General features: G+C 32.9%; 1 pseudogene; it reads left to right on the forward strand.

Moving 5' to 3' along the window:
- LOC104704488 lies at window positions 2,681-6,290 on the forward strand (annotated as a pseudogene).

Here is a 9,249-nt window from a genome sequence, read left to right on the forward strand (position 1 = left end):
AAACACATCTATCTTATCATTTGGACCAGCTAACCCACAACTACTCAACCTCTTCTTTGAAAGTGAATACCACAATCCAAGTAACAAGAACACATGATGTGGAAGTTGTAATATAAGACCTAGAAACAACACAAAGGCAAGCCACCCAGTATGTAGAAGGATAATGGTCAACTTGTCTTCAAGATCTATGAGGAACTCAAAATATCACACTTTATTTTGCGATCACAAATTCCACAGTAAATGTATTGCATTTTGGTTACATCACAAAATAACATGTCCTAAATATAGAATATAAATAGTATAAACTATAATACTCCCTCTGTTTCAAAATATAAGATGTTTTGAGTGAAAGCACGCAGATTAAGAAATGACCACTTTAAAAAAGTTCAACCAATCATAACCAAGACTGCATAATAGAAAATATTAAACAAATCTAAAAGTATCATAGAAACTTGAAAACATCTTATATTATGAAACAAAAATTATTTTCTAAAACATCCTATATTATGAAACGGAGAAAGTACAATTTGAAATTCAATGAAAACATCAAAAATTTAATAATTTAAACTATTCAAAAGGTTTTTTTAAGTTATTCATAATTTAGAAAAGGATAAGCTGATCATTGAAAATTAACTATATAGAAAATGAATACAAATAAAACAAATTCAAAACTCTAATGAATTTTAACAAAAAAAAAAAGTTTCTCGATGCAAATAGACTTTGTTGGTATGATCTTCAAATTGTAATGTTTCTTGAAAAAAAATTTAAAAAAATAATTTAGTTCTAATGAATTTTAACCAGAAAATAAATTAATATAATAATTCCGTGCAACGCACGAGACTCAGCCTAGTATAAGTATAAAATTATGTTCCAAGAGACAGAAATCGTACCGCCGATATTTTGGCTAAAAGGACACTTCTGCTTTGTAATGAACCCATCTGTGTTTAATGAAAGTAGTTTGGTTGTTAAAAAAAATGATTCGTGTTTAATTATAAAACTACATAATCCAATAGAAGCTCTTATGCATATTAGATGATTCGTATATAAGTAGAAAATTACATAATCTAATAGAGTTCTCTTATAATAGGCACAAAAACATTGACAACTTCGGGTGTCCAATAGAGGTTCTCTTTTTTTTTTTTTTTTTTTTGAACGAATCTAATAGAGGTTCTATTATAAGAATTAAATGGGTTAATTTTATCTTTAGTTAATTAATTGACTTCGTATGTTCAAAAGCTACAGAAATGTTGGACCGTCGATCATTAATTAAGGTAATATGCAAAATCTTTGACTATCTCTGTAGTATTTTTAAGCAAGTTCATTAGTAAATTAATTTACTCCATAAGTTCAAAGGCTATATGTTAAACGCAAAGGGTGCCAATACGATCGAGTAGGTGAGTATATATGTAATACGGGGTTAAACATTTTCTATTCGATTTATACACCTGCAAAAGCAAATTGAACCATGTCTTTCCAATTAATAGGTTCAAAAAAAAAATTGCATACGAGAGCTTCCACGCAAAATGTACATTGAACGAAATTTACATTTCAATGTCGTAAAAATGGAAGCATATATTCAGTTATATTGATTGATGCGAAGTAGTACATACTTCAGAGCGAACATCGTAAAAATCTAATACTAGTATGCATATGTTTGTAGTTAATATTCACAAAAATAACATATTTAAAAATGTTCTATCATCTGTTTCAACGAAAACGCTGCCTTAATTCTAACAATTGACTTCGAATTCCTAACAAGCGTCGCACGTGCACATTTTTCAGGTTTTGAATATTTTTTGGTTATGCAAGTAGAGATTCTACATGAAGTTAATGATCCTTGGGAGCAGAATTTGATCTCCACAAAGTTAATGATGCTTCGTCAGAATCAACCTCAATGCCCTAACCCATAAAATGTACTACTAGTACATTATAAGATTGAAATAACTAGCTTTCATAAGCTTATTTATTGGTTAATATCACGGTAATTACAAAACTGCTAACAGTCTAGAAAAAGAGTATTCGGAACAGGTCCAATCATCAATGATGTTATATACACTCAGTTCAATTTATAAATTATAATCTAGAACGTTGAGATAAAGTCACGTGATGACGTCTTCTGTATATTGTTTATTCATAAGATTATTGCAATTTATTTTTTGTTTTATAAAATTTGAATTAAGGGGGAAAAACAGACCAAATATTAATACTATATTAAAAGTTTGAAACAAAAAAATTACATTTACTCCCAGATAAATTTATAATCTTAATTCTATTACTCGGTTATGATCATTTATTATAACTGAAATTGATAGATTTGACTAAAACTAGTAAATGAACCTAGATAGTCTCATCAATAAATCCTAAAGGCTAATTCAAATTGAAATGCATTTGACTAAAACTAGTAAAATGAACCTATATAGACTAATATATATTCATGAATAAGGTGAATATTTATGTCGAGACATAGTACTTAGTGTAGTTTTGAGGAAATGCGTTTACGGGAATTGGATAAACAATTTATTGTAGAAAAGAATGTAAAAACTAAAACCCTTTGGCGTTCAGTCTAGATTCAATATAAATAGAGTATCACATTAACATCAGTTTTGTGTAGTATGCGAAAAAGAAGAACATTCTTATAATCTCACACATCTCTCTCTATTATCTTCATACCATACCCCAAGCTTAGAATCTCTCTACTCTCTCCCTATCTCTCTCTTCACCTTTTCTTCAACCTCACTCTAAGACGATGAAGATAGAAGGAGAAGTGGTTGTGATGAAGAAGAACCTTCTTGATTTCAAAGACGTCATGGCTTCTCTTCTTGATCGAATCCATGAACTTCTTGGTCGTCGTGTCTCTCTTCACCTTATCAGCTCTCTCCAACCCGACCCGGGTATTCATTCTTTCTTTTACCCGACCCGTTTACATTTTGTATTCAGTTCCACCTCTTAAAGTTATCCTCTCATTTTTTTCGATTTGATCTCTAAAGTTTTCATCTTTTATTATAAATGTTGGCTCGATTCTTGAAACAGAGGATTACTCTACTTTTTCTTAAATCAATCAAATTTGAGAATAAACTAAGATTTGTAGTCACTATAGTAGATTCATTTGTTGTTATAAACCATAATGTTATGACAAATGTTTTTATGTTTATTATTATTTTTTAGTTTATCCAACATTCCAAACCTAAGTTCTGTGTGTTTACTTTAAATAAAATAATATTTTGGGTATTATGTATCAGCCAATGAGAAGAGAGGTAGACTTGGGAAAGCAGCACATCTGGAGAATTGGGTAACAAAAATAAAAACGTCAGTAACTGCAGAGGAAACCACGTTTGGAGTCACGTTTGATTGGGACGAGTCAATGGGACCACCGGCTGCGTTTGTGATCAAGAACCACCCCCATAGCCAATTCTACCTCAAGTCCCTTACCCTCCGCGGCTTCCCGGAATGCGAATGTGGTCCGATACATTTCATATGCAATTCTTGGATTTACCCGAGTCACCGATACCGTTCCGACCGCGTTTTCTTCTCTAACAAGGTAACACGCTAAAACGAATTGGGACAAGTAGGCAAATCATAATATAATGCACAAATTGACCTGGAAGTACTAACTTTTTGGTTTTTTATATTCGACTTGGAAATCTATATATTATATTTATATTCTATAACTAATCCTACATTTCTAAGATTTTCCATGTGATATATATTCTTGAACCGCAGCTCATTCTTTCTAACTAATATTTGAGAATCTAATCTGATTAGTAGTAGTAGTGTGTACTGTAAAGTAATAGGAAACATCCTAATCCATATGACATTATATATATCCTTTGAGTTTTGGAATATTCGTGTACGTGTGTTAAACAAACCATATTATTGTACCAAAGAATGAAACCGGATTTAGAAGTCACCTTCTTCCTTTATTCCAAATAATTTTCTGTATATAATAGAATCTTTTTCTATAATGTGATAAAGAAACTATTCTTAAGTTGATATTTACATTTTTTTTTCTTGTTTTTTAATTCGTACCATACAACCTTGATTTGGTACACAATAAAGTGGGGGTGGACTGGCTCTACTATTGTCGTCAAAAGTCAAAGTGGAATATATTAAATTTAATATTATCTTTAGTATTTAACCAAATTACTAAGTTTTTAACTAAAAAAGCAGGCATATCTTCCAAGTAATACACCGGAGCTATTGAAAGAGCTAAGAGAAGAAGAGCTAATGAATCTAAGAGGTAATGAGAAAGAAGGAGAACTCAAAGAATGGGACAGAGTTTACGACTACGCTTACTACAACGACTTAGGTGCTCCGGAGAAAGGTCGTAACTCAGTCCGTCCGGTTCTCGGTGGTTCATCTGAGCTTCCTTATCCCCGTCGTGGAAAAACCGGTCGTAAACCTAATAAATCCGGTTAGTCAACTCAAACTTTTGAAATCATATATACATTGCAAAACTCAATGGTTACTTGACATATATTCATTGAACTTCTTCTTAATTTGAAATAATTGAAATTCATCAAATTACCTTGTTTGATTAATAAATAATTTGTATATACAAAATGCAGGAGTTTCCACCAAAGAGCAATCTGGACTCTGCAAAGTATGGAAATCAAGATAGCTCGATACGGGAAGAGCACATAGAAGCAAACATGAATGGCCTCAATGTCCAAGACGTAAGTATAAATAATAAACCTTTACTTGTTTGACAAGTAATAGCTCTAGTCATTGTAGTTAACAGCAATTGGTTCTATTTTGTTTTGTGAATGTATATAAAAAAGGCTTTGGAACAAAATAAATATTGGACCACCACGATGCATTAATGCCTTTCCTGAAGCGGATAAACACTACAAACACTAAAACCTACGCGACTCGAACCCTTCTGTTGCTTCAAGAAGATGGAACTCTGAAGCCTCTCGCAATAGAGCTGAGTCTACCACACGCACAAGGTGAAGCACATGGATCTGTGAGCAAAGTTTTCACACCATCAGAGACAGGAGTAGAGGGATCGATTTGGCAGCTTGCAAAGGCTTACGCGGCGGTTAATGATTCCGGTTATCGCCAGCTTATAAGTCATTGGTAAATAAATGGTGACAACATTGTGGACAAGCTAGAAATATTTGATTTTCGGTTTGAAGTAATCGGTTTGTTTATGGTTTTTGTAGGTTGCAGACGCATGCGGTGATTGAACCGTTTATAATAGCGTCGAATAGGCAACTCAGTGTGGTTCATCCAATCTATAAGCTTCTACATCCTCTTTTCCGTGACACGATGAACATCAATGCATTGGCACGACATGTCCTCATAAACTCAGGCGGGATTCTGGAGATAACGGTCTTTCCTGGTCGATACGCCATGGAACTGTCTTCTTCAATTTACAAGGATTGGGTTTTCACCGATCAAGCTCTCCCCAAAGATCTCGTCAAAAGGTAAAACATCAAGTCTCTTTTTACACAATTCTTGAGTCACAAGTAAACCTAGAGTCTTGTGGGATACGTAACCTTAAAATGCTCTGTTTTTGCAGAGGAGTTGCTGTGGAAGATCGAAATAGCGACAGTGGTGTTAAGCTTTTGATCGAGGATTACCCTTATGCGGTTGACGGTTTAGAGATTTGGTCAGCGATCAAAAAGTGGGTCACAGAGTACTGCTCATTCTATTACAAGAGCGACAAAACCATTCAAACCGATACAGAGATCCAGTCATGGTGGACCGAGCTCCGAACCAAAGGCCACGGCGACAAACAACACGAATCATGGTGGCCATCGATGAAAACCCGCGACGACCTCATCGAATCCTGCACGATCATCATTTGGATCGCTTCTGCTCTTCACGCAGCAGTCAATTTCGGACAGTATCCTTACGCAGGGTTTCTCCCTAACCGGCCTACGGTCAGCCGCCGGTTTATGCCAGAGCCAGGTACTGCTGAGTACACTGAGCTGGCAGAAGACACTGACGTAGCGTTTTTGAAGACGATCACGCCGCAGTTACAAACTCTTCTTGGGATCTCAATCATAGAGACATTGTCTCTGCATTCAACGGACGAGGTCTACTTAGGGCAGAGAGAATCATCCAATTGGACGGCTGATGATGAGGCTTTAGAGGCGTTTAAATGGTTCGGGAAACAACTGGAGCTGATAGAGAACAACATTATAAAAAGAAACAATAACAAGAGATTCAAGAACAGGACCGGACCGGTTAACATACCGTACACTTTGTTATACCCGAATACTACGGATTGCACAAGAGAAGGTGGGCTTACTGGGAAAGGGATCCCCAACAGTGTCTCAATCTAGAATTGTTCTTCTTAGTTTTGTGATATGTCTCTTTTTATAACTTAAATATTATTATTTTTTTGGGTTTTGCTTGCTATTATGAACTCTTCTACATTACTATCCATTTTTTGGGTCGTTCAAAGTCAATTTATTTTTCCCCTTGTTTTTATTTACTTCCCACCACTGTTTAAGTGTTTATATAACTATTTAGTCTATTTTTTTCTAACAATATGGATCTTAAATCGTTCTCCACATATTTTGTGTGCTAGTAGTATAGAAAAAAGTTGTGGAAACGTATATTAAGTTTAGAGTGGATCACAATTTGTTCCACTACAACTACACCAATTAAAGATCGTACATATTAGATGATTTGAATATCACACAGAATTATTTATTTTCTATCAATGTTCTGTTTACCACAGAACTAAAACACATATCAGTTTATCACTCTGAAGTCCTAAATAAAAAAGAAGCTAAAAAGCTGTGTAAACTCAACATTTATCTATGATCAATCACGTTTTACCAAGTTATGTCAATTAACATATATCAAATATGACATTAGAGTTTTCATTGCAACGCGTTAACTGTTTACACTAAACATCAAGATTCAATCGTTGATTAATGCAAAGTAGTACATTTAACTTCAGAACGACATTGCAAAAAAATATATATGTTGGTGTTGGGTTTCCGCTCAATCAAGGCTCAAATATTTAGGCCTAACGATAGGTAGGCCGACGCGCTGGAGTAAGGCCCATACGTAAGGATAGGTTGGAAGCAATGCATTATGGGTCAAACGGCAGAGAAGATCGCCGGGTGGTTGTGAGGATTGGAACGAGTGAGGCGAGATCTTCGTGAGAGATCCTAGCAACGCGGCAACAGAGTGAAGGACGAGAAAATATAAATATATGGATAGGGATTAGAGCGAGGACACACAATTGTAAACGAGAGAAAACAAAACCACTTGTGAAGCATTTCATTCATTCGATCAATATTAATCCGTTTCGTTAATCGATCTAATCGTGCTAACTGTTCTTAGCTAAGAGCGTAACCCGAAGTCCTCATGTTTTTGTAGTTTATTTTCACAAAAGAACATAGGAGTAGTATTTAAAAATGTTCTATAAATTGTTGATGATCAACAAGCTTGTCCTAATTCGTCCAGATAAATTGTTCAACGTAACGACCACGCTGTCTTAATTCGAACAATTGACTTCGAATTCATAACAAGCTTTGTACGTGCGCATTTTTTTCCAAGTTGAGGTTTCTACATGAAGTTAATGCATGATCCTTCGGAGTATAATTTGATCTCCACAAAGTTAATGATCATTCGTAAGTATCAACTCACTACAAAAAACAGCTTAAGTTAAATCACTTAAATTGAATCATTAAACTAAATGATACTATATTAAATTATTTATTTATAATTGATACAAAAATTAAAATGTAACATCAGTTGCAATAACCGATTCTGTGTGGCATCAATTGATTAAAACTGATGCAAAACTAAATTAATTTGTATCAATTTTACATATTGATGCAAATATAAAAATTTACATCACTTAAATAATTGATATGTTTATTAATTTATATTAACATCACTTAAGAAAATGATATATGATTTACATCACTAAAAAGTGATGCTGATTAAATTATACTAATTACATAAAAAAACTGTATTGGTTCTTAACTTCCAATAAAACTGGTAGTTTAGCATCAGTTTTTTTAATGATTTCACATCACTTTTTTTTTTAATTGCGGAACCAAAAAAAAAAAATCTCTTTTCTTTTCAATTTTTTTTTTAAATGGGCGTCAGTTTTTTGTTTCTTTCCTCCATTATACCATGATTCAAGATATTGTTGAAAACAGAATATTCATTTTCCCCACTATTATGTGAATCCTAACTTATCTAAAATTCTCTAGAAATCTACGCTTACTTTGTATTATTTAACAGTTTTTTAAAATTCTTTTTAATATAACTTCTTCTTTATCTTCTTCCTCATCTTGTTTCTTTTATCAATATACCTTATTAATACATTATTAACTTTACAATGATTTGCCCTTTCATATGCCATCCAAGCGCACTGAGAAGAACGAACCATGCCACCGTCCCTAGAGCGCCAATCGTTCATGTCTACGTTTTTGTAACGGGTGAAGAAGATCGTAAAAGTCATCGCAAAAAAAATGTCAATGGTGTACAATCCTCAGGCTAAGGTCACAGTGATTCCATTTACTACAACTTTTGATATCAAGATGATGAAGGATGGTGAGAGAGACCGTGAGAAGGATAAAAACATTTTTTGATTATGTCAATTAATATTTCTAGGATAATGAGACTTAGAAGGAGCTGAGCATGGCGTGATGGAGATTATAGAGACATATGTCTCTGTAATTCACCGTTGATGGAAAGATCGAAAGGATTTTCAGCATGAGATTCAAAGGCTATGGTGAATTAGGAACAAAAGTGTTTATGATTTTGGAATTTGTTTTTTAATTCTGAACAATGTATTCATGTTTCTATGAAATTTATGATTTTTATATTATTTTATTTATAATTATTGATTATTGAAAATAGCAAAATTATTATAATTATTTCTAAAAACTAACACTAAATTTATCGATTATTCATATTTGATTTGATTTAAATTTTTAATTGTAAAATATACAATTATTTGAATCATTTATTAAAACTGATATTGTCTTAACATCAGTTATTTAAAATTGACATAAATATTTAGCATCACTTACTATAACCGAAACAAATATTAAAATCATTTATATTAACTGATGCAAAATTAGTATCATTTTTTGCAATTGATACATAATAATTTCGATTACAATAATCGATACAAATATTTGTCTCAACCCATGCGAATTATTTGCATCGACCAAAAATAAATCATTCATTAAAGTGATGTAAATTATTTTTGTATCATTTAAATCTGATGCAAAAATATAATATAAATGATGTAATACCATTTTTTTT

This window comes from Camelina sativa, chromosome 7, assembly GCF_000633955.1.
Source record: "Camelina sativa cultivar DH55 chromosome 7, Cs, whole genome shotgun sequence".
Taxonomy (NCBI): domain Eukaryota; kingdom Viridiplantae; phylum Streptophyta; class Magnoliopsida; order Brassicales; family Brassicaceae; genus Camelina; species Camelina sativa.